The sequence below is a fragment of the Pelodiscus sinensis genome, chromosome 2, assembly GCF_049634645.1.
Source record: "Pelodiscus sinensis isolate JC-2024 chromosome 2, ASM4963464v1, whole genome shotgun sequence".
Taxonomy (NCBI): domain Eukaryota; kingdom Metazoa; phylum Chordata; order Testudines; family Trionychidae; genus Pelodiscus; species Pelodiscus sinensis.
This window is the reverse complement of record NC_134712.1, coordinates 121,834,020-121,857,594: the sequence shown is the minus strand read 5'-3', so window position 1 is coordinate 121,857,594 and position 23,575 is coordinate 121,834,020. Positions and strand designations below refer to the sequence as shown.

The 23,575-nt window shown below is 38.6% G+C and overlaps 1 long non-coding RNA gene across 1 annotated transcript in view; it reads left to right on the top strand.

The window, feature by feature from the left end:
• The first annotated feature begins 17,677 nt into the window (after positions 1 to 17,677).
• The window catches only part of LOC142827200 (uncharacterized), a 65,027-nt gene continuing 59,129 nt past the window's right edge, over positions 17,678 to 23,575 (top strand). Inside the window, exons 1-2 of the long non-coding RNA XR_012901730.1 lie at positions 17,678 to 17,799; positions 22,157 to 22,252. This is a non-coding gene — a long non-coding RNA (uncharacterized LOC142827200). The remainder of the gene's footprint in view (positions 17,800 to 22,156; positions 22,253 to 23,575) is intronic.

The window sequence follows — 23,575 nt, the reverse complement described above, 5'->3', positions numbered from 1 at the left end:
TACCAGGATAATATTTTCACCATCAGCACAGTCTTCTGTGAGAAGTGTCTTTCTTTGGCATCTCACATGGATAACATTTTGATCTCCATGTTGTCCATCCTCCTTCTAGGAGTTCTACATGAGATGATGCTAGAAATATAGATGGTCACCATGCTTTGTCTAAATGAGTTCCATCACCATTGCCAACACCAGTAGATCTGAATAGGGTAACAATGGTAAGAAATGTTATAGAAATAAGCCTTGTGTAGACATAGCGAAAGAGGAGAATCACTGAGTTGTTACAAATTTGTACACAGGTAATATTGAATGCTGATCGTATGAAACATCACATTTTGTTTTATGTGAATAGTGACCAAAAATTCCATTAATAAAACATGAACTCACTTAATCTTAGTTAGTTGCAACATAATTTGTATACTACAGCATTTATTTCATAAGTTACTTTAAAGTAATAAAAAGAGATCTTATGAATTATTTCTAGGTTTGACAGATTTATTTTAGAAAAAAAAATCTGTCATCCTCGTCAGTTGGTTTTACATGGGAAAGTAGCTATGGGGTGCAACACAATGCTAAAAAGTATCTGGAATCTCTTAGAACATATAACTCTAAACGTAGACAATCTTGGCTCATAAAGGCTATTAATAAACCATTAAGAAAATTACAAAAGACACTATTTTATCTGAAAAAAGTCTAAAGTGTGTTTTTCTTTTTTGTTTCTTGACACATGTCAATTACCAAGACACCTCTGCTTTTATATTTCAATTCTTCTGATATAAAAAATTAAATCTTCCCAATTTGACTCATAGAAATACTTGTCTTACTGCTGTGTACATATACAAAGTTTATAGATTAAGCAGCAAAACAAGGGCAAAAGCAGAATCTAAAGTAGACTTGTGATTTAATTTGCCTTAGTGCCTTCATGCTCCCATTAAGCAGAACACAAACAACATTGAGCTGCTATAAATTATTGTTTGTAAATTGAAGCATGCTTTTTCAGAGATCCATTGCATGGATTCTGCTAATGATATGAAAATAGTTGATGTCATTAAATGACAGCATTGCCAAAGATAAATGAAGTTATTTAATTTAGCTGCCGTATAGGCCTCAATTTTTTTAAAATTATTCTCCAACTTAAAAGATGTTGAAAGAAAAGCATTAATAGGGCAATGAACTAAAGCATTTAATAGAATCTTACTTGGCTTTTGATGGTATAATTTGGTTTAACATCTTTTGTTCATGTACATCCTAAATCTATATTAATGTTTTCACTTATTAAACATGTAGAGTAAATATTTTCCACCATCTGAAAAAGCTGTACTGTTTAATTATTGCATGAAAACTTACAATTGTGTGAGTAATAGTGTTTCAAAATAACTTATAAATGTAGAATGAAAGGCTTCTATTTAGTTTTACTAGGTCCAGACATGACCATTTTGCATATTGGAGGAAGATTGTCAGTGTACAGGGAGAGAAGAGGTGAAGGAAGTTGATGTGGTCTCTCCAAACTGGTTTTATCTATTTCTGGGATCACAAATTACTCCAGTGGAGGATAAGGTGAGCTAGGGTGAGGCAGGATGTGGAGCAATGGCACTTCTGCACCATCCCATAATCTGGCTGGCTATGGACTGCTGAGCACGCTGCATTCGGGCCCTGCCCCATGTTCTCAGGAGCTGAGCGCAGGTAGCTCTTTTGAATCACAATTCCTTACTGTTACAAGGTAAGTTATTTGGGATTCAACATTTTAAAAGAGAATGTGAGACTATTCCATTCAAGTACAGAAGTATCTGAACTTTCTAATGAGGTCATATGTGGGAGATGGAATTTAATGGCCATTCATTTGAAAAGAAGTAATAGAATTAGGAGTACTTTAAGTAGAACATAGATGAAAGATCCCATGTGTCTGTGATGGACAGGAGGAGTGCTGGCCAGCACTCTGACTGATGAGTTAAGCTAAGAGCTGGAGGAAGCAAGGTGAAATCAGAAAGAATGGCCATGCCTACAAGAAATATTGGGCATGGGAATGGACAGGGCCTTGAATCTATCCAGTACAGATCACAAGTAGACAGAGAAATGTATGTTTAGTCACAATCAGGTTATTTTTCTGTGTTTTGTTGTTTGGTCAAACTCTGTGCTAAATCCAGGAGCACCTCCCCACTCACTGAATCTAAGCTATAGCACAGAAATACCATTTTTCTCCGTGTTTTAATCTGTGTTCTAATTTGTTCTTTTCTTAGTTGCTCAGTTTTCTGCCTTTGAGAGGTAACTGCCATCATCAACTGTAAGAAAACAAACCCCCTTCTTCTAAAACCCAGAAAGAAGCACTTGGACTTCTTCCACAGGATTACCTCCAAACTCTTTTACCAGAAGAGAACATGAGGAAAACAGAAAACAAATTGCAATCTCTGATAGCTAACTTCTTAGTCTTAGGCACACATGCACAGATCTCCTGCTACTTTCCAGGATGCAAGAATCAAATCGCCTTAAAGGTGACTTTTTATTAACAGAACAAAAAGATATACTTGATAAAGCATACTTGGCTGCTAGGGGTTACAGAGCAACTGTGGGGAAAAAAAGATTAAAACACAGATTAAAACATGAAGAAAAATAACCTGATTGCAACTCAACATACATTTCTCTATCTACTCATGATCCATACTGATACGTACTTCTAGGCCCAGTCCATTCCCATGCCCAATATTCCTTGTAGGTCTGTCTGATTAAGTCACCTTAATTCCCTCAGCTCCTAGCTTAACTCTTTAGTTACCAAGTGCTGGCCAGCACGCCTCCTATCCATCACCAGGGCAAAGGTACCCGCTATAAAGGCTGGAATCCAGTTGATGGCAACAAGAATAAAAGCATTGTAGGGTGCATTGCTTGGCCTTGTAAGAAAGGGGATTATTTGCAAATTATAAAGGACATAGTAATCTCACTAGATAAGAAACTTATCAAGTTTAATTTTGAACAGCGTGTACTATATTAATTGCCAAGATTCAAAAGAACATCCAAATGGCAGATAGTATTCAGAAAGGAAAAAAAAAAAAGACTTGGCTAAGTGTGAACGAACATAGAATGCTTTACTAGGAATGGTGCCAAGAATTAAGCATAATTGGCTAAAAGGTAGGGAAAAAGCAGCCAAGACAATTAATTATGGCTTATAAATTTGAGTAGATCCTCAAAAGTTGTAGAGTTTACTTTTACTGTCACTACTGGTAATTGAATCACTGGTTTTTCATTAGGGCCACTCTCATTAAGTAAAAGTTCCAGGACTGGAACTGGGTTACTTCTTTGTTCTTCCTGTACAAGGGAAAAAGTTGGGATTTACAATGATTAAGGAGATGGTGATATGAAAAAATGGCTTTTCATATATGATCACTAATGTGTAATCTAGTGATACAGTTGTATTCAAGCAGTGGTAATTCACATTATCTAGGACTAATTATTTATTCATTCCTGCTCAGACCTCTGGCATTTTATCACCACATTCTATTGATATCTATAGATAACGTTCTGGTTCACATACTTGTTACTTGGAGACATGGGATAGTCTAGGACTATTTCTCCATATGGTTGAGTCCAGGCTAGTCATCAGTAACTTGCCCCTCATATGGCTGCTGTTTCACCATGGCACAGTGGTTGCAGATTTTATACACCATAAAGAAATGCTGCGCAGCCTAAGAACAGATTATCTTTGTGAGCTCTTCTATATTTCCTAAAGAGCAAGTTAGGTCTGTTACCTGAGGTCAAAATTGCCAAAGATAAAAGAAAATGTGTACAGTCAACATCTCAAGTGTTCATCAAGTTTTTAAACAGATTCTTTTAGTATGCAATGTGATTTACTTGTGGATATTGCTCATTAATTTAAATTGCAACTAGCTCTTAGACATCTTCATAGTTGATGGAGTGAACTGGTGGTAAATTAACATCAAAAGATGAGTGCCACACTGTCAGGTGTGGTTCATAACCATGACTGAGAATACCTGTGAACTCTTGGATTACTGTAACCCTAGAGGCACAGACAATGCTCTTGGGCATTCTAGTCTATCTTGCCATACACATGAACTGGACTTAGTGATAAGTGGTCCCTTACACCAAATACCACAAAATATTTAGGTTATTCCCAGTCCCAAAAGAACAGTAATTTATCCAAGATAAACTTGTACCTTCTATTTACTATAGGATTTGCTACTAGCATTTTCTACTGTGGAATCTAATGGTTTATAAACAAGGGAAAAGAAATGAACAGGATAAAGCAGGTAACATATAAGCTCAAATCAGTCAGGCGATAGGTCTAAAAAGTGATGAGAGATGGTAATATATCTGAGTGTTTTAGGACTAAGCTATGTTGACCCTGGGGAGCTTTACTTTTTGTTGCTTAGCTCTAACCCTAGTAAGACTCTAAACACCAAGACAGGCTGTTTCGTCTTGTTTGAGATTTTTATCTGCTTTCCAGAGCTCAAACTGATAGGTTACCCCTTCCTGGAGGGAATGCAATCAATTGAGTCTCTCCTTTAATTCTTTCAGTGGGCCATCTTGTATTAGGATGCTTCATTTCCTGTTTGAGTTACACAACTACTGAAATTTTACAAGCAAACACCTGACACCATTGGCTACAGAGATTGTAAATGACATGGAAGAGTGCAGGCCAGTACCTGGTGACTAAAGGGGTTAAAATCAGGTAGCTAGCGAGGGTGTTGGCAGTGGGCCAAAAGAACCAATGGGGATACAGTGCTGAAACTAGAATTATATAAGAGACCTTGTTTGCTTTCTTTGGGTGGGGAAGTTAAGATAGGAGCTGAGAGGCAGAAAGATTTAAACCCAGGCAGGATTGCCATGCCCCCAAGGAATTTGGGGCATGAAAGTGGGTTGAACCAGGAAGGGATCATGAGTAAATAAAAGGGGAAAATGTGTATCGTCACGATCAGGGTATTTTTCTTGGTTTTGTTTGTTTAGTTTAAACTTCTCTGTGTGGATTCACACCTTTCTCCCCATTCACTATCTAAGAGTTGTTCCCAGAGATTTTCTGTTTTTTTATTTGTTTTACTTAGTTGCTCTGTAACACCTAGCAATCAAGTATGCCTTATCAAATATATCTTCTGCTTTGTTAATAAACATAACTTTTTAAGGTGACAATTTGATTCTTGTGTCTTGGAGAGGGACAGGGACTCTCGGGGTGTGTCTAGACTACAGGGTTTTGTCGGCAAAACTATACCTGCGTCTATACTGCCGCTGAGTTCTGTTGACATAACGTCAACAGAACTCAGCAGTTTTGTCAATGGCTGTAAACCTCATTCTACGAGGAATAACGCCTTTTGTCGACAGAGCTCTGTCGACAGAAGGCGTTATTGCATCTACACTGTCCTTTGCGTCTACACTGTCATGTCGACAAAGCGGCTTGCTTTGTTGACAGAACTGGATGTAGTCTAGATGCTCTTTGTCGACAGAAGCTTTGTCAGCAGTATCTGTTGACACAACTTCTGTCAACAAAAGCCTGTAGTCTAGACATATCCTCTGTGTCTGCCTGTCAAAGAGAAGTGGTCAGCTGCCAGAGAATGCAGTTTTTCCCTTTGTTTTTCAAGCTCTCTTGTGGTATAGGAGCTTGGGGGTACCCCTCTGGAAGAAGTCCAAGTGCATCTTCCTGGGTTAAAGAAGAAAGAGGGGTTTTTTTTGTTTCTCTTGGTGTTGGCAGCTAGTCTCCAAAGTCAGTAAATTTATGAGTCTGGGGAGTTTTTGTAAGTAGAGCCTATAGAGGCTAGGTATTTAAGATCTTTGTGGGCCCCCACCTTCTGCACTTGGAGTGCCGGAGTGGGGAAACCTTGATAGCAATCCTATGAGAATTTCATAAAGTCTGTCTATTTTTATTAATTTAACATCTAGGCTATATCTACACTACAGGGTTTTTGCACAAAAACCCGCAGACTGTCCACACCTCAAGTAGGTTTTTGTGCAAGAAAATATACAGTAAAACGGCAGAACAGAGGGCTTTTTGCGCTGTAGGTATACCTCTTTCTATGAGGAATATCTCATTTTTGCTCGAGTTCTTGTGCAAAAAGGTATGTATGGATGCTCAACAGGGGTTTCTTGTGCAAAAAGACCCTATCAGAAAAAGCACAGGTGCTCTGATGGCTATTCTGTGAATGGCAGGCAGTATTTTCTTGTGCAAGTGTGTCCATGCAATGTGAGCACTCTTGCACAAAAGCACATGGCTTTTGCCATGCACTTTTGAGGTGTGGATGTGCTTTTGCACAAGAAATTTTTGTGGAAGATATGTTTACGAAGTGTAAACAAAGTCCTAGTGTGTACTTTGAAGACTGCTAACCTACAGTTGGATTTGTCAGGTTTGCAGCTATGAATTTGTCAGTGTTGAGCTAATGCCTGAGAGGAAAACAGGTGGTTTTCAGAAAACTGAAACAGCAAAATGAACAGAATAAATTAAACTAGTAGCTATGTTCAAGGAAGCTGTGGAAAGACGGAATCCTAGGGACTTTCCTGTCATTTCCAGAAGACTTAACATGCCACACCATTGATGGTACTTAGCAATTCAACTGTCTTCAGTGGACCATTCAGGTAATTTGTAACTAGGTGTGACCATTGAGCAGTCAATGTGAATTAAGGACACGCATTTGTAACGAGGATGACGTCTCAGACTAATAGATTTAGTTCTGGTAGCCTGCTTAGCTTTCTGCACGGATAATTGCCTGTGTGCTGCCTGTCAAAGCAACAGGGCTAATGTCATTAGTTCCTTGATCTCATGCATGTCAGGCAGAAAGATAATTTTAGGCAGTGGTGAAGAACAGGCATGTGTGCCTTTCTACTGTCCTTGGTTTTCAAAAGTGCCTTGTGTTCTCTTACAGCAGGAAGTGGCAGAGGTCTTGTGCATGAGTTACACTGGAATCTGCTTGGGCTAACCAGATGGTGAATATGGCTTTTTGATTACAAAGGCAGAAATCGTAGTATTTGAAAACCAGTCCAAATATCTATTCTCATCTATTTATTCTGAAATAATCCAAAATTTGTCCCCCCATTTTTGGTCATTAGGGAGAAATTCACATTTAAAAGTATGTCCAACTCCATGTCTAAGAACCGAAGAGCTATGATTTCTCCAACTTAAATATAAATTCAAATAAAACTGGCTGCTTCCCGAGTTTAACTGTATTTAGTTATCATACATCACAACCACATTGGTAGTATTTTTTTTCCCTTAGGCAGTCCCAGATCACAGGGATAACGGAAACTAATACTGCAGGATTTATTATGGTGTATAGGATCATCTCTGAAGGATACAGTTCAAATACTTTGGGATTGAGTGACCACTTTTGAATCTGAATCTAAAATTCAAATGAACACCAATGTTTCCAATCTCCCTTAACCCTTATGTATTTAATTTTCAATTGCACTTAAAATGAGAATTCCATGTAGCTAGGTGACTAAAGAATATTCATTTAAATAAATTGTTAAATCCCATTAGCATTTCATACTTTTATGAGGCTTTTCCCCCATCAGAAATGGCTTAAAATCTGTCATCAACATGTTCAAACATACAGATACTCAAATACTCATACCAGTTATTGTGACTTTGATGAAATTGAAGGACTTATATCAGCATTAAATAAAATCTAGTGGTAGGGCAGCCCTTATATATTTTCATTTCAATATACATATTAGATTTCCCTTTCCAAAATTACATACTTCTCTAGTTTCTTTCAGTAAAAGCAGCATCTACAGTAAAAGCAGCATCTACTCCTGACACACCTGAACTCAACTTGGAGCACATAGATAAAGAGACTGAGAGGGGCAGTTGTGGTGTTCTGTAACTTTAAAAATGAGTAGTCTTGTGTCCATTGGGAGACTAACAAAAATACATAGGATCATAATCTTTCATGGGTATGACCACTCCAACTCATCTGTGGAAGAGGGTCTTACTCATGAAAGCTCATGGTCCTATATATTCTTGTCCATTTCTAAGGTGCCACAGGACTACTGATTATCTATAAAGAGGAATATCATTGTCTTGCTGTGGGGAAGTGCACAATTTTTTTTTAAAAAAGCTGTCAGAATATACCCCTAAGACAACCTATCAGAGGCTCAACACATTTCTTGTTTCTTTCCAAGATTTGCTTTTTGAGCCCCAGGACTCTGATGGATTTATTTCCACAGGTTCCAAAGGTTGTGACCAAAACACAGTGTCAATTTCTGAGAACTGCACAAGTTCAGGAGCCCAGTGTGTGCTTAGCAGCTTCTCAATACCATCTGTGCTTTAATTTAAAGTTCTTTGAACTATAGGCATCATGTGCCTAGGAGAATTTACCTCTCCTACACTTCAGGCAGTACTTTCAAACTACACTTAGAATCATAGAGTTGGAAGAGTCCAAAAGTCATGGAGTCCAACCTCTTGTTGTAGGGATAACATATTAATGTATTGAAAATGATTCCTCCAAATGGAAGTGACTCCCCATAATTTGTTCCCCACAACTTAGTGTTTAGATTTATTATTAATTCTTCTTCTTATTATTATTATTATTTGTTAAGATTGTTAAATGTTTAGATTTATTATTATTATTGTCCCTTTAGAATATAATATATTAGGTCATGTAACTTAGAACTGTTAAAAATATAATCCTAACTGTTAAGAATATAATCCTATGTAGCCAGAAACAGCCCCCTCCCCCCCCCCCTCTGCGCTCCAGGGCATACTCAAGCTTGTGCAAGGGGCTGCTTGAAATTGACATTGCAGAGATACATTGTAACAATGCATTGTCAAGCCACTAACTCTGCTATGGGAGCCAAGCCCTGTAATTGACTTAAGGGCATTGTTACTTAATTGAGGCCTGTTCTCTTTAAAACATTGTAACTTTATTCAGCACTCAGAGAATGTTTTAAGCAATACCACCCAGAAACTTTCTGTAACTACAACTTTTATTATTATACAAAATACTGTATGAATGTATGAGAGAGTGCTTGGATGATGAGTGAATGGTTCTAAGAGGTGCCAGCCTGAGAATACAGCAACAAAGGGCTGAAGAAGGCGTCAGGTGCCAGTGCAACCAAAAGGTGTCAAGTGGAGAAACTGGAGGTCCACCCGATGAGATCACTGATGAGCACCTGGCAGCCACCCTGGAGACATCAGCATGATACAGCAATTTCCATAGACTGGCATAGGAAGAAATTCCTATAAGAACTGGACTAAAAAACTATGGAATCAGAGTCCAAGGTTCTGCTGCCAGCCCACCAGGAGCTTCAGATGCGCATCTGATCAGGACTTCGCTCCCCACTACCATCACTTGTGTACAGAATACCTGGCCAGTATTCTGTCACAAGCAACTTCCAGGCTGGTAACTATACACAGAACTTGAATGAATGGATGTATGAATGAATGGTTATATATATATATAATATACATACAAGTGTATAAGGGTTAAGTAGTGTTAGGAATAAGTAGTTAAACAACGTTATTTGCTTCTATCTTTTCTTTGTTTTTATTATTATCTTTACAATAAATGTGGCTTTTTGCCTTATCCCCCTCATAAGATCCTGCTTGCTTTTATTTGGTACAACATTGTTATAAAAGCAGGATAAATCCCAATTTCAACATCCTAGCCAGGACTTTGTCAAGCCAAGACTTAAAAACCTCTAGGAATGGAAATTCCGCCACCTACCTAAGTAACCCATTCCAGTGCTTCACCACCCTCCTAGTGAAAACGTATTTTCTAATATCCAGCTTAGATCACCCCACACTGCAACTTGAGAATTGTTTTTTGTTCTGTCATCTTATCATTGAGAACAGCCTCTTTCCATTCTCTTTGGACCCGCCCCCCTTCAGGTAATTGAAGGCTTCTATCAAATCCCACCTCACTCTTTTATTCTCATAACCTCAAATCCCTCAGCCTCTCCTCACAAGTCATGTGTTCCAGCCCTCTAATCATTTTTGTTGCCTGCAGTTGAACTTTCTCCAATGCAGCACATCCTTTCTGTAATGGGGGACTCATATTCAGTTTCTCCTCCACTGTAATCCCCAGGTCCTTCTCTGCTGAACTGCTACTTAACCAGTTGGTCCCCAGCCTAGAGTAGTGCTTGGATTCTTCTGTCCCAAGTGCTGAACTCTGCACTTGTCTTTGCTGATCTTCACCAGATTTCTTTTGGCCCAATCTTCCAATTTGGCTAGGTCACTTTGGCCCTATCCCTACCCTCTTCCCCATAGTTTAGTGTAATCTACACATTTTCTGAGGGTGCAATCCATCCCCTAATCCAGGCCATTAATAAAGATGATCTGCCCCAGAACTGACCCTTGGAGCACTCTACTTCTTACTGACTACCAACCAGACATTGGTCCATTAATCACTACCTGTTGAGCCCAGTGATCTAGCCAGCTTTCTATCCACCCTACAGTCCATTTATTCAATCCATACTACTTTAATTTGCTGGCAAGAACACTGAAAGACCAACTGTATCAAAAGTTTTGCTAAAGTCAAGGTATATCACCTCCACTGCCTTCCACAGAGACAGTTACCTGGTCAAAGAAGGCAATCAGGTTGGTTAGGCATGACTTGCCCTAGGTGAATCCATGTTGACTGTTCCTTATCACTTCCCTCTCTTCCAAGTGCTTCAAAATGGATTCCTTTATGATCCCTTGCATGATTTTTTTTCAGGGACTGAGGTGAAGCTGAACGGTCTGTAGGTAGTTCCCTGGATTCTCCTTCTTCCCTTTTTTTAAATGTGGGCAGTACATTTGCCTTGTTCCCTGATTGCCACAAGTTTTCACCAATGGCTCTGCAATCACATCAGCCAGCTCCTTCAGCACCCTCAGCTGTCTTAGATCCAGCTCCATGGATTAGAGCACTTCCAGCTTTTCTAAATTGCTCTTAACCTGTTCTTTCTCCACTGTGGGCTGCCCACCTCCTTCTCACACTGTGCTGCCTAGTGTAGCAGTTTGGGAGCTGGCCTTGTATGTGAAGACAGAGGCAAAAAAAGCATCTGAGTACTTCAGCTTTTCCCACATCATCTGTCACTAGGCTATCTCCTTGATGACCCTCTTATTGTTAACATCCCTGTAGCAACCTTTCTTAACGTTCACATCCCTTGCTAGCTGCAATTCTAGTTGTGCTTTGGCCTTCCTGATTCCGCCTCTAAAGTTTCGAGCAATATATTTATATTCTTCCCTAGTCACTTGTCCAAGTTTCCACTTCTTGTAAGCTTCCTTTTTGTGTTTCAATTTGCCAAAGATTTCACTGTTAAGCTAAGCTGGTCACCTACCATATGAACTTTTCTTAATGTACATTGGGATGGTTTGTTTCTGCACCTTCAATAAGGCTTCTTTAAAATACATCCAGCTTCCTTTTCCCCTCATGTTAGTGTCTCAGGGAATCCTGTCCATCAGGTCCCTCAACTTATTTCTTTTCTTAAATCTGATCGAAACCATGAAATAAGCATGCCTACATTTGCATGTGGGTTACTATTGCAAGGTTTGTTTGTATTTTGTTGCAAATAAACTTCATATAGAATTTGAAAGAAAAATTCTTAATATATACTACTTTATTTACTCATAAAAAGAGAAAAATGTGTATTCAAGTCAAATGTAGTTTGCAGTCTTTCTTTAGACTTAGAAGTACCTTTCTTCTTTGTTTTAAATATATTGATTATAGCTATGTTGTTCATTTAAAATGGCCCTCATAAAATAACCTTTATTGTGTTAGAACTACAGTAATTTGATTAACTATATCTTGTTGTTTAGGGGCCTTTTACTCTAGGTATGACAAGGGCTAACCAAATTGGTATGAAACATTTACAGTGCACTAATTTGATCAGCCTCAAAATTTGGGGAAAAAACGGAGTTTAGAAATGCTAATCACTGCCAAACAAAGCTCTTTGCTGAATCCTTTTTTTGTTCTTTTTAAATAGCAATGAATACTGAAATCCTCATTTCTAACATAGCGAAAATGGGAAATATAAGGCTTGATCATCAGTGATGGATGTTTTCAGTCTCATGAGTCAAAGGCTGTGCCAATATGACTCATTTAGCTTCCTTTTCGCCATCCTTAGCCCTGAAACTTTCCATCATTGAATGTATAATGGTTGTAGTGGTGAGAACTACGTCTTGGTCAGCTGGTATTTTGTCGCTGTTTTGTCTAACCTTGCTCATATCCGGTCTAATGGCAGGATAGTGTAAAAAATCAGCCACCATTAGCACTTTTTCTCAACTAGCATTCTGATCCTTGCTACTGCAGATGAAGCTGAGTCATCAGTGGGAGAGAGGGGAAGTATCCTGGGTGCCGTCATACTTGATATCCATTTCTTCTTTAGGAAAATGTGTAATAGTGCAAAGTCAGAAATTATGTTGCTTATTGAAACTTAGCTCCAAATTATCTCATTAATTTTAAAAAATCAAGGAGTAGCCCTGTTGCACCTTAGAGACAAATTAACGCAGCACATTTGCTTATGTTCAAGCTAGGAATATCTGTGTACTGGGAACTTTAATTCTACTGTAAAGGATTGAGTTTCTTTTGTTGTTCGTTTGTTTGCTGTGTTTTGGGTTTTTGTTGGTTTGTTTGTTTGCTTGTTTGTTTGTTTTTATAATCAGGATTTCTTCTGCAGCGGCAAGTCACCACATAGAAATCAGGCAGGGCAATGGAGGGAAAGTGCTTGCAACTCAAAATGCCTTTACACCAGTTTAGTTGTACAGATCACTTGTTAAAAGCACAGAAAAATCCCCATATCATATCCTCCTTCTTATAGCCAGTGCATTGATCAAGCCTAAATATCCAGTCACTGAAATATGGAATCTCTAAATTTTGCTCAAATTCCAAAATATTAAAATTACAACTTACATTGAAATCACAAAACTGTTTATGGTTTAATCTAAGTTAATGCTGGCTACCCAATTGTTGTTCAATCTATCCCTTACTAGTTGAAGTGCTTTTATATCTAATAAAGTGTCTTCAGCATAAAGGCCTGTCAGTATTAATCTTTCTTGGGTTACAACTTTGCTGTACTCTTCAGTTAACTATATAAAAGAAGGGAAAAAAAGTTCTGTCTTTGTCCTTCCGGTAACCTACTGCCTAGGCAAGAAGTACCCAGGGAGTAATAACTATAGGACATCTCATTTTTATTTTATGATATTTTATTCACACACTTCAGCTTTTTCATATGAACACTAAGTATTTTTTTCTCTTTTATGTCAATCCTTTAATGTTATTTTTTATGAAATTTGAGGGGTAATATGCCTCCCTAGGAAGTTTCATATACAATATACATCTCAGTCACTTAGGATGTCCTTATTGTGTATCCTTCAAATTCATAAAAATGGCATCAGTGCTGTCAACATAAAAGCACTTAACAATTGCCTAAGAGGTATGTAATTATCTGATCACAAATGTCTTGCACAAAGAATAGATGCAAAAAGCTTGTAATCTGTAATAATGTTACCACTTTTTTTCTGCATGACACAAACACTTTAGCCCTTAGCTTGACACATTTGTAACTCTATGATCCCTGAACACATCTTAAAATATTATAATGATATGGTAAAATTTCCTTTCATTACAAAATATACAGTGTACTAATATAATTAATAGCTACAGTTGCCAACGTAAACTAGCATAGAATTGCTTCGGAGGCTTTTGAATGGATACTGCACAACATTCCCCACAAAGTGCTGCCTCCCTGTGAAAATGTCCCAAGATAGTAATGAAATGGTTTGGGCTCCATTTGTTGCCTTAGCACTTAGCCATGAATAATGAACACCTCGAGTCAGTATGCTCTATTGAAAAATGCCTTCATGTTTTGTGTGTGTGTGTGTGTGTGTGTGTGTGTGTGTGTGTGAGAGAGAATGGTGTTAGTAATGAAATAATAAAGATTGAGAGAGAGAGAATGGTGTTAGTAATGAAATAATAAAGATTAAGAAATACTTTCTTGCACAAATACTTTGTGGCATGCTGTTTTGCCTCTTATCTGCAGCAATGGAAAAACTAAATTTAGCATAGTGAACCGTTTTGACAGGAGTGTGGATTTCAAGGATCTATTGACGATCTATCGAGTGTGTGTGTGTGGGGGGGGGGGGGTAATAACACTGGAAAGTTTTCAGGGGAATTGAAAGCGGTGAGGCTGAGTTTAAGGAATGAAATTAGAATTTTCCAGACAATCTTACCTCTGAGGTAAGACTACTTGATATACTCCAGCACAAGAGTTTCATACAAAATCACTCTGATTCTGCAGTTCTATTTCAGTGATCACTAAGTAGTGAGAAGTCTGAGCGTGTTTGGAAGGATGATGTTGTTAAAGAGTAGACTTATTATTTCTGTGAACTTAATGGACATACAGAAAACAGGACATTGCTCAAGTGATCCTGAATGTAAAGAATCTCCACGGGGGTGTGTGTGTGTGTGTGTGTGTGTGTGTGTGTGTGTGTACACACAGATATTACACACACACACAATTTTTAATAATAATTACTCTATCATATCTTGCTCTTTTTTAAATCACTGCCCCAGACTTTCAGTTCAATTTGCATAAATGTGAAGTAATTCTGTTCAATCTGGTATGGATACTAGGTGTTTAAATGAGTATAACATAACAGAATTTTGAACCCTGGCTAGAAAATTTGGAATTTGGACTTGCTTCTGTATAGCCTATTTAATTGTACCTCACTTAATTGCAAGTCTTTGAAAAGATGAAGGGTTTGATAGTTAGACTAGTGACTGACTGCTTTACTGCTAATAGTGCTTTAAAGTGCTACATTCAATCAACATCAGGAATTTTTTATGTATCATCAACTCATGCAGAAGTGACAAATTGGTTGGAATGGATGCCAGTCAGTGTTTGGTGATCTCATTTAATGTTAATGATGTGAGAAGCAAGTACATAAGAAATAAATTTGCATTGGGTTGGAAATGCCCATTTGTCTTCTAGCTCATATGGTGAGATCTACTGGATGAGTTTTCTGAGTGCAGAGCCCAATTCACAGACATAGAAGTCATCCCTTGTTGTTCAGGAGAACTATGGGCTGATCTTTCATAAGATTAAATAATTGCTGAAAAGAAAAATTGCACCTCAGTGTAGGCTGTATTTTGAACAAGATGGCTTTTTAGGTTGCTGCATTCTTCTACCACTCAAGGAACACTTACTTAGATCAGCAGTCTGAAAGAAGAGCAGACAACTTGAGGAGGAAATTCTAAAATAAAAATGGACTTCGTATAGTGCCATTTTTTCTTATTTCCAGTATTTTAATATTAGCCAGTCATAATAACATGTAGAACTGCGAATATTACAACCTAGTAATAGCTATGTGTCTTCAGTAGGCTACATTAGATAAATCCATGGTGCAAACAAAGCATCCGCATAGAGGGGAAATCCTGGAAATTGTGATAGGGATGAAACCAATAGGTATGTAGGGCAAGTCATCTAAAATCTAGATCATTCAACAAAAAGAGCTGCACTCTAGAGTTCTGTGGGTTGGGTTACACCCTCTGGAGAGGTGGTCATTTTCTTGTGGTTTTCTCTAGGACTCTTAAATAAGGAACATGATGTATTGTTTCTCTTCTCCTTGTGGGGACCATTATCTGATGTGAGTTGATTTCTTTTACCACTGCTTCCTCATCTCAAATATTTTTGTGTATTCATTGAGAGAAAGCAGGGTGCACCTAGTGATCCAGTAGCACACATGCCTCCTGCATTGGGCACCAGGTTGGAATGGTCTACAGCCATTGTGTCAACACACAGACTTACCCCAGAAATTCATCCTGCCATAAGGAAATTTTCATGAGGCCAGTTAAACCATATTCATAGATTGCTTTGAAATTATTATTACATCTAAGAGTTATAAAACTATTAGACTTTCCATGCCATTTTTAAGAGTTCTTTTTTTATAATAGTGTTGTTATTATTCTCTGTTACAGGAGTGATGTTATCAGTTTGCTATCTATTTCGGCTTCTTAGGTGTATTTTCCTTCTTTTGGTATCATAGCTGCAAGGAAGAATAAGTTGGCCAAGAAGTTGAGACTACATTATCAACTAGATCATTGTATGAAGAATGAAGTTGGAGATGGTGGAGATTTTTTTGAAACTATATTACCCTCTGACACGGCATATCCTCACTGTTGAAGTGAGGATAACCATTTGATTTTTATTATCACAGACCAAATACTATATCCCTCCAAAACACATACAAATATCAGAAACTGGATATATTCCCTAAGATTTCGTTATTTGAGACTCATATAGAACTCCTGAATGATGAGATCAGATTGAAGCATTATCTAGTACTGATGAAGGTACTGATGCAGGTTCCCAATGTCACATATTGGGAACATAGGGAATTGATCCAAGGTCTATAACCTTTAATTAAGTTTAAAAATCAGTGCAAATACAGAGATCATTGCATCATTTTGACAGGACTTTAAAAAGAATGGGATCAGAAATTCTGTCTCAACTCATGTACAAAAGGCATTTTGATTGTCTCCTTATACCAGTTTGAGTGAAGGGAAACTATTATTTGCTCTGGTCCGCCATAGAATTTTGAAAATATCTGTATCCTTCTTTGTACCATGCTTCCTGTACCGCTGTAGCTATCTTGGCTATAGTGGAACTGTGGGGTTTTTTTGTTGTTTTAAGGTTATCTTAATTTTGTTTTCTTTATTGAAGCAGTCAATAAAACTCTAGTCTAGATAAAATTGTACCTCTATATATGTGCTTATTTTGATATATTTTTATTTAGCTACTCTAATAATGAGAATATGCTATATGCACATAAGCACTTCTATATTAGTGTCACTCTACCAAAAAATGGAGTTTGTACTGGTTTAGCTATGTCAATGTAGTTAAAAAGAACAATATATCAGGATCAGATCATTTTCCCTCATGTATCTTGAGACACAAATGTGTCAGCTGACATTTAAATCTTAATGGTGCAGACAGGGATTTTGAGAAGTATAAGAGACTTAGGCCCACACATTCCATTCAAATCATATAGTTAGGCACTGGTCTCTATTGTCATGGACTAAAGCATGGGAAGCTGGATGTAATGGTTGATGCCAGGCTGAGAGTAAGACAGGCACACCAGAGATTGCAGCTGCAGATACAGGCAGTCCCCGGGTTACGTACAAGATAGGGACTGTAGGTTTGTTCTTAAGTTGAATTTGTATGTAAGTCAGAACTGGTACATATTGTAGGGGAAACTCTAGCCAAACATTTCTCCAGAGCTCAGTTTTATTCTCCCACACCTCACTTCCTTCAGTCCTTTATTCTCAAGCTTTATTCTCAAGACCCTCCTTCCAGCCAACAGCGGGGGGTGTTGGAGCTGCCCAGGGGCATCCGTGGGGCCAATGAACCCAAAGCTGGTGGGGCAGGATGCCTCCCCCACTGTCGCTGCTTCCCGCTCGGGGCAGTGCCGTCTGAACCACCTGTCAGGCGGCGCGTCTCGGAACAGGACCAGGTACCTACCCAAAATAAACCCAAGGACAGGGAATAGCAACACAAGTGAGGGATATCTACAGGGTGAAAAACTGCAACGAGCATTTCTCCATTGAGTGAAGCGCTGAGGGCTGAGGATAGACCTGGCTCTGGGACACCTTAAATTTCAAGCTGCTGCCTTTAAAGGCAAGCAAGGGCCTCTACTGCTGCTCTTTGGGCCGGGAGCCCGGCTGGTGGTGCACAGGAAAGAGCAGCACACACAGCACTCCCCTTCCAACACTCCACCCCACCCCCGGAGGCTCCTCCACGGAGCTGTGCAAAAGCGGGGGTGGGGGGCACAGACGATCTCCCTTACACTCGAAATTATTAGCAGGAAAAGCATGGAGGAAAGGGGGGGAACAGGTAAAATATCAGCAGGAGCAGAGTTAACCCTTCGCTGAAAGCAGAGGTGCCGGGGCAGCCTTTGGAGGTGAAGCGCTGCCCCCATTGCCGCCGCCGCAGCCCCGGGAAGGGAGGGGAGGAGGTGGAACGTTCCCTGCGAGCGGCGCGCGCCAGGCTCCCTGGCCAGGGGACTCTACGGCGCGGGGTCCCAGCGGCAACAAATGTCGGCGGGTGAAAAATGTAACCCGTCGCCTGGCGGCTTCGGTGTGGGGAGTTTTTTTAAAGCAGCCCCGGTGGCGCGTCACGTCCCCTTCCTCCCTCCCCCCCCCCCCCCCAGCCGGGCTCTGGGGCTGGGGCCAAGCGTGCCCCGTGCGCCCCGACCGGCCGCTGCAGCGCCCGAAGGCCGCAGCCCGGTGCAGGGCCAGGTGTTTAATGGCAGAGGTGGATTTCCCCCTTAAATCTCCCTGCCTGCCCCCCCTCCCCAGGTGTCACTCTTACCAGCTCGCTCCTTGCCCTCCTTCTGCCTCCTCCCACGAACGGGACTCCCAGCCCAGTCCCACAATGCACCGGGCACGCTGGGCTCCCTCTGCGCTGCCTGAATGGAAATGCTGCCAAATGTTTGGTCTGGCATAATGTTAGTTAACCAGATGCCCCCTTATCATGGATGTGGCTAGGTTTCTTACAGTCCGATAAAGTTTGTGAACAGCCACCAATCCTGACTCTACGTGTTCAATGCTGCTATTTAGCTCTAATTTACTCTAAATGTCTTCTAAGAGCCCACTAAGCAATGGAGGTGTTGATAATGCTCCTAGGCAATATTGACCTCCCATGGTTCAAGCAATTCTCTGGTTTGGCACTGGTCGATTCCTGAGGGTGCTGGACTAGAGAGGGTCAACAGGTATCAGCATCCTATTTTGATGGTGGCTTTTTAGATTAGCCAGCCATGGATAACAAGTTTTAGATATGTGGTAGGGGTGGTTTTTTGTTTTGTTTTCTGGATAGGATACATGCTGTCATGTTTTGTCGTCAGTTCTGTCACTTGAACATTTTTAAATGCATGCAGGCTATTTAACATAAATACAAAAATATATTTCAGATGGTTTGACTGCCAAACTTAAAAATGTTCCAAAATATTTTCTGGTAAGAAAATGTGTGTTAATGCTGCTCTCATTTCTAATTCTGTGTATGTCTACACTACCCCGCTAGTTCGAGCTAGGGGAGAGTGTGTGGAGGGTGGGAGGGGGGGTAAAAATAGCCAAGCAAAGTCAACCTTGGCCAAACAGCAGCCATGTGTTTAACCCCTCACTAAAAGGGAACCAACACAGCTCTCTATATTGAGCCTGTACTAGTATTTTCACTAAGATCAGATAATAGTAGAATGTTTCAAGTCCACATACTAGGATGAATGGCTGAGGCTCAGAAGTATCTGCCCCTTTCTGATTTTATATAGGTAGTCTTTTGAGAATTAAATGAATTGACTCCAGAGTAGAATGTGATGAATCTATGTATAAAGTGATAAACTTGAGCAGAAATAGTGCCCAAGGCTAGTATATTTGACAATAAATTAGAGGATCAGTTTGTCCTATCCCTAAACTTAAATAATTGATTGAGAACATAAGAGTAAGAGGCTGCCAGTTTGTATTAAGAAGGATGTACAAATAGGAGGATGTTCTGTTAATGGCTAATAAAGCTATAGTTGGAACACATCTTAAGCATAAAATCCAGGCTTGTTTGCTTCATAGGATTAAAGGTGTAGTTTACTTACACAAAGCACAGCACCTAGAAAAAAGATGAATCATGGAGAAGGTATTTATGTAGGAGGAAAGTGACAACATTGTCTTAAGGAGACAATTAATATTTCAATGTGATTGATGTATTAAACCTGCTACGGTTTATTATAAAACTAAGCTAGAGGGGATGCTTGAGGTTTTAGGCAGATCAGAACTAGAGGAGCTTACAGTAAGCATTAAAAGAATCAAGCAGACATTTGTGGTTGAAGTTAATGAAATGTAGAGGGATGCATACAGAAAAAAGTGCTGCAAAATGATCATTTATAGAAAACGAGTAAAACATGCTCTCTTACACAGAATGGCAAGAAAAGTTTTTCCTTAATTATTTCTCCACACTAAAGGGGGGGGGGGAGGAAATGTGATATTTTGGAAACCATAGGGTGATAGCTATTGAAAGTATATTTATAGTTTGTGAAAGGGTTAAGTAATTAGACATTCTACTCATGCTTGGACCATGCTCAGTATTTGTTAGAGATGGCTTTAAGGCATATCAACAGGTGTTAAAGAGGATTATTAGGCATGATTATAAGAAATATTAACTTTTTGAACTCTAGCCATCTTTAAAGAATTGAGTGTTTTATTGAACCATTTCTAAATCCATGTTTTAGTTCTTTATAAACTATAAAAGCACTCAATATAAAACATGATCTAGTGATATATATACTCAAAAGCTTTATGGAAAAAGCTTTATGGAAAAATGAATATTTATTTCCTTGATAAGCATTTATATAGCAGTCGATGAAGATCTGTGTTGTACAGTGGGGTCCATTTGTGCTAGATTCAGTATGAATGCACATGGAGACAATGTTCCTGCATAGAAGAGATCACAGTCTAGGAACTCTATGTACCTATCTGTAGATATAAATAATTTTATTGTAATAGTAATGATGTTTCTTACTATTTCACAAACCTGTGCTAACTCTAATCTATCAAATTGCCCTTTCCAAATGTAACCTATAATTTTCAGTCTTCCTTAAAGTTTTTTTTCCTTAAACAGAGAAACAAGTTTTGGAACAAATTGATAAATTAAAGAATAAGAAGTCACCAGGACCTGGTGGCATTCACCCAAGACTTTCAAAAGAATTCAGATGTGATATTGAGGAACTGCTAATCATGTTTTGTAACCTATTGTTTAGAGTATCTTCTGTTGCAAATGACTGGAGAATAGTTAGTGTGACACTAATTTTTTAAAATGACTCCTGAGGTTATCTTAACAATTAATGGCCAGGAAGTCTATCTTCAGTGCCAGGCAAACTGGCTGAAACTATAGTAAAGAACAGAATTGTCAGACACATAGATGAACATAATTAGTTGGGGAAGAATCAGTATGGTTTTTGTAAAGGGAAATCATGCCTCACCAATATAGTAGAATTTTTAGGGGGTCAACAAGCATGTAGACACTGGGGATCCTGAGGATCTAGTGTTCTTAGATTTTCAGAAAGTCTTTGACAAGAGCCCCTTAACAAAGGCTCTTAAGAAAAGTAAGTTGTCATGGGGTAAGAAGGAAGGCCCTCTCATGAACTAATAACTGATTAAAAGATAGGAAACAAAGGGTAGGAATAAATGGTCCACTTTCAGACTGGAGAGATAAATGGTGGTGTTCTACAGGAGTCTGTATTGGTATAAATCCTATTCAAAATAATATTAATAAATGATCCGGAGAAAGGGGTAATCACTGAAATGGCAAAATGTGCAGATATAAAACTGCTCTAGTCCACAACACACTACGAAAAGCTTCAAAACTATCTCACAAAACTGGGTACAAGGGCAACAAAATGGCAGATAGAGCTCTATGCTGATAAATACAAGGAAAGGCATATTGGAAAACATAATCCCAACTATATGTATAAAATGAAATAAATTAGCTGTTAAAACTTGAGAGAGAACTTGGAGTCATTTTGAATAGTTCTCTGAGAACATCCATAAAATGTGCAGTGGTGATAAAAAAAAAAAGCAAACAAGGTGTGGAATCGTTAAGAAAAGGACATATATTAAAATAGAAAATACTTTCCTGCCTCGGTATAAATTCATAATATGCCCACATTTTGAATATTGAATGCAGATATGGTCATCTCATCTAAAAAAAGATACATTTGAATATGAAAAGCTTCAGAAAGGGCAGCAAAAATGATTAGGGACATAGAACAGTTGACATATGAGGAGACATTAATAAGATGAGCACTTTTCGAGTTGGAAAAGAGATGACAGGGAGGAATAGGGTAGAAGTCTATAAAATTATGACTGGGTGGAGAAAGTGACTAAAACAGTGTTACTTACTCCACATAGCACAAGAATTAGGGATCACCAAATGAAATTAATAGGTAGCATGTTTAATACAGACAAAAGGGAGTATTTCTTCATATAACACATAGTCAACCTGTGGAACTCTTTTTCAAAGGATTTTGTGAAGGCCAAGACTTTAACACCATTCAAAAAAGATCTAGTTAAATTCATTTCACTAGGTCCATCAATAGCTATTATCCAGGAGAGGGAGGGAAGGTGTCCTTAGCCTGTGTTTATCAGAAGCTGGGAATGGTGTGAGAGGGGATGGATCAATTGATTATCATCTGTGCATTTCATTCTCTCAGGTGCATCTGGTATTGCCAGGTATCAGAAGACAGGATACTGGGCTCCAAGGACCCTTGATCTGACCCAGCATGACCACTCATATATTATGTTCTAATGTAAGTTCATGTGTTTTGATCATTTGATGTATCTCTAGTATTACAACTGGCGAAATCAATAAACATAAAGGATACACTATTTAGCTGCTCATGTTACATCACCCAGAGAAATAACCAAATGTCACCTAGTACTTTGTCCAATACTATTATTTAATTTGCATTTTGGTATTGCCTCTAGTCCCGAATAGTGAATTGGGGCAATTGTCCTGGGCACTGTATACAATATATTCAAATGCTTCCTAATATTTTTATTAATCGCAAATTCCTATTTACCATATGTGACTGCACTGTTAATACCTGTTTTTTCTTCAGCTACTGATGTGAAGACACCATTTAAGTTTTTCACTGTGTATCTTTCAGGAAATAATTATCATTTTTTTTGTGGCTGCCCTAATTGTGCCCCACCTGTTCACTCTTTTTTTCCATTTCTGAAGTATATTTAAAGAGTGTGTTAAGTACAGATTCTGCAGACAGTTACATCAATGCAACCGCTGAGTTCAATAAGGTAGAATTGATGTAACTGACAGCAAGTTTTTACATGTTTTGTTAGTCTTTAAGGTGCTATTAGACTATTGGTTGTTTAAGTTTTTCCAGTTACTGACTCTGCTACCCCTCTGAAGCTTATGGTTTATCCTGTTTAATATCTAGGTTCAATTCATGCAAAAAGTTTCAAGTGAACCTAGCCATAAGATGAATGTCTATTAAGACAGGAAAAACAAACTGTATACAAAAAATACTTTGAAGACAAAGTTCGAAAAAAAGGATAATGAATGCAAACTGAGCATTAGGAATAACATAGACACCTGGTGCAAGTGAGTGGTTGATTTGGGGGAATAATTAATCTGATTTAAGTGAATCTGGAATTTGTCAATAGCAATAAGTGTTCAATCTTTTCCTGTACTTGATACCTTTATAAAGCTCTTTTCGGATTATTTTTCCCCCCAACCAAAAAAAAAAAAAAAAAAAAAAGAGGAGAGTTGTGCCATTATTGTCTCTGATTAAAATAGTGTGTCAGGAATGTGTTTTAATATGCTTCTTAAAACTGATTGATGTGTTTGCATGGTATCTATAGTATCATTGAAACCTTAATTCACTTCATTTGCTATACTCAGGATTGCAATAAAATACTTAACTGCAAAGTACTTGCATATTTCATCAAAGGAAATAAAAGTACTTGTAAATATCAGTTAAGCCTCCCAATACCCCTTTGAGATACGTACTTCTGGCATTTTAGTTACCTATTGGAAAACATTTTTGTATTCTGAACTTTTATTCAGTATTTTTTCTCTTGTGATGAAATAACTTAAGGAAACAATCATGGCA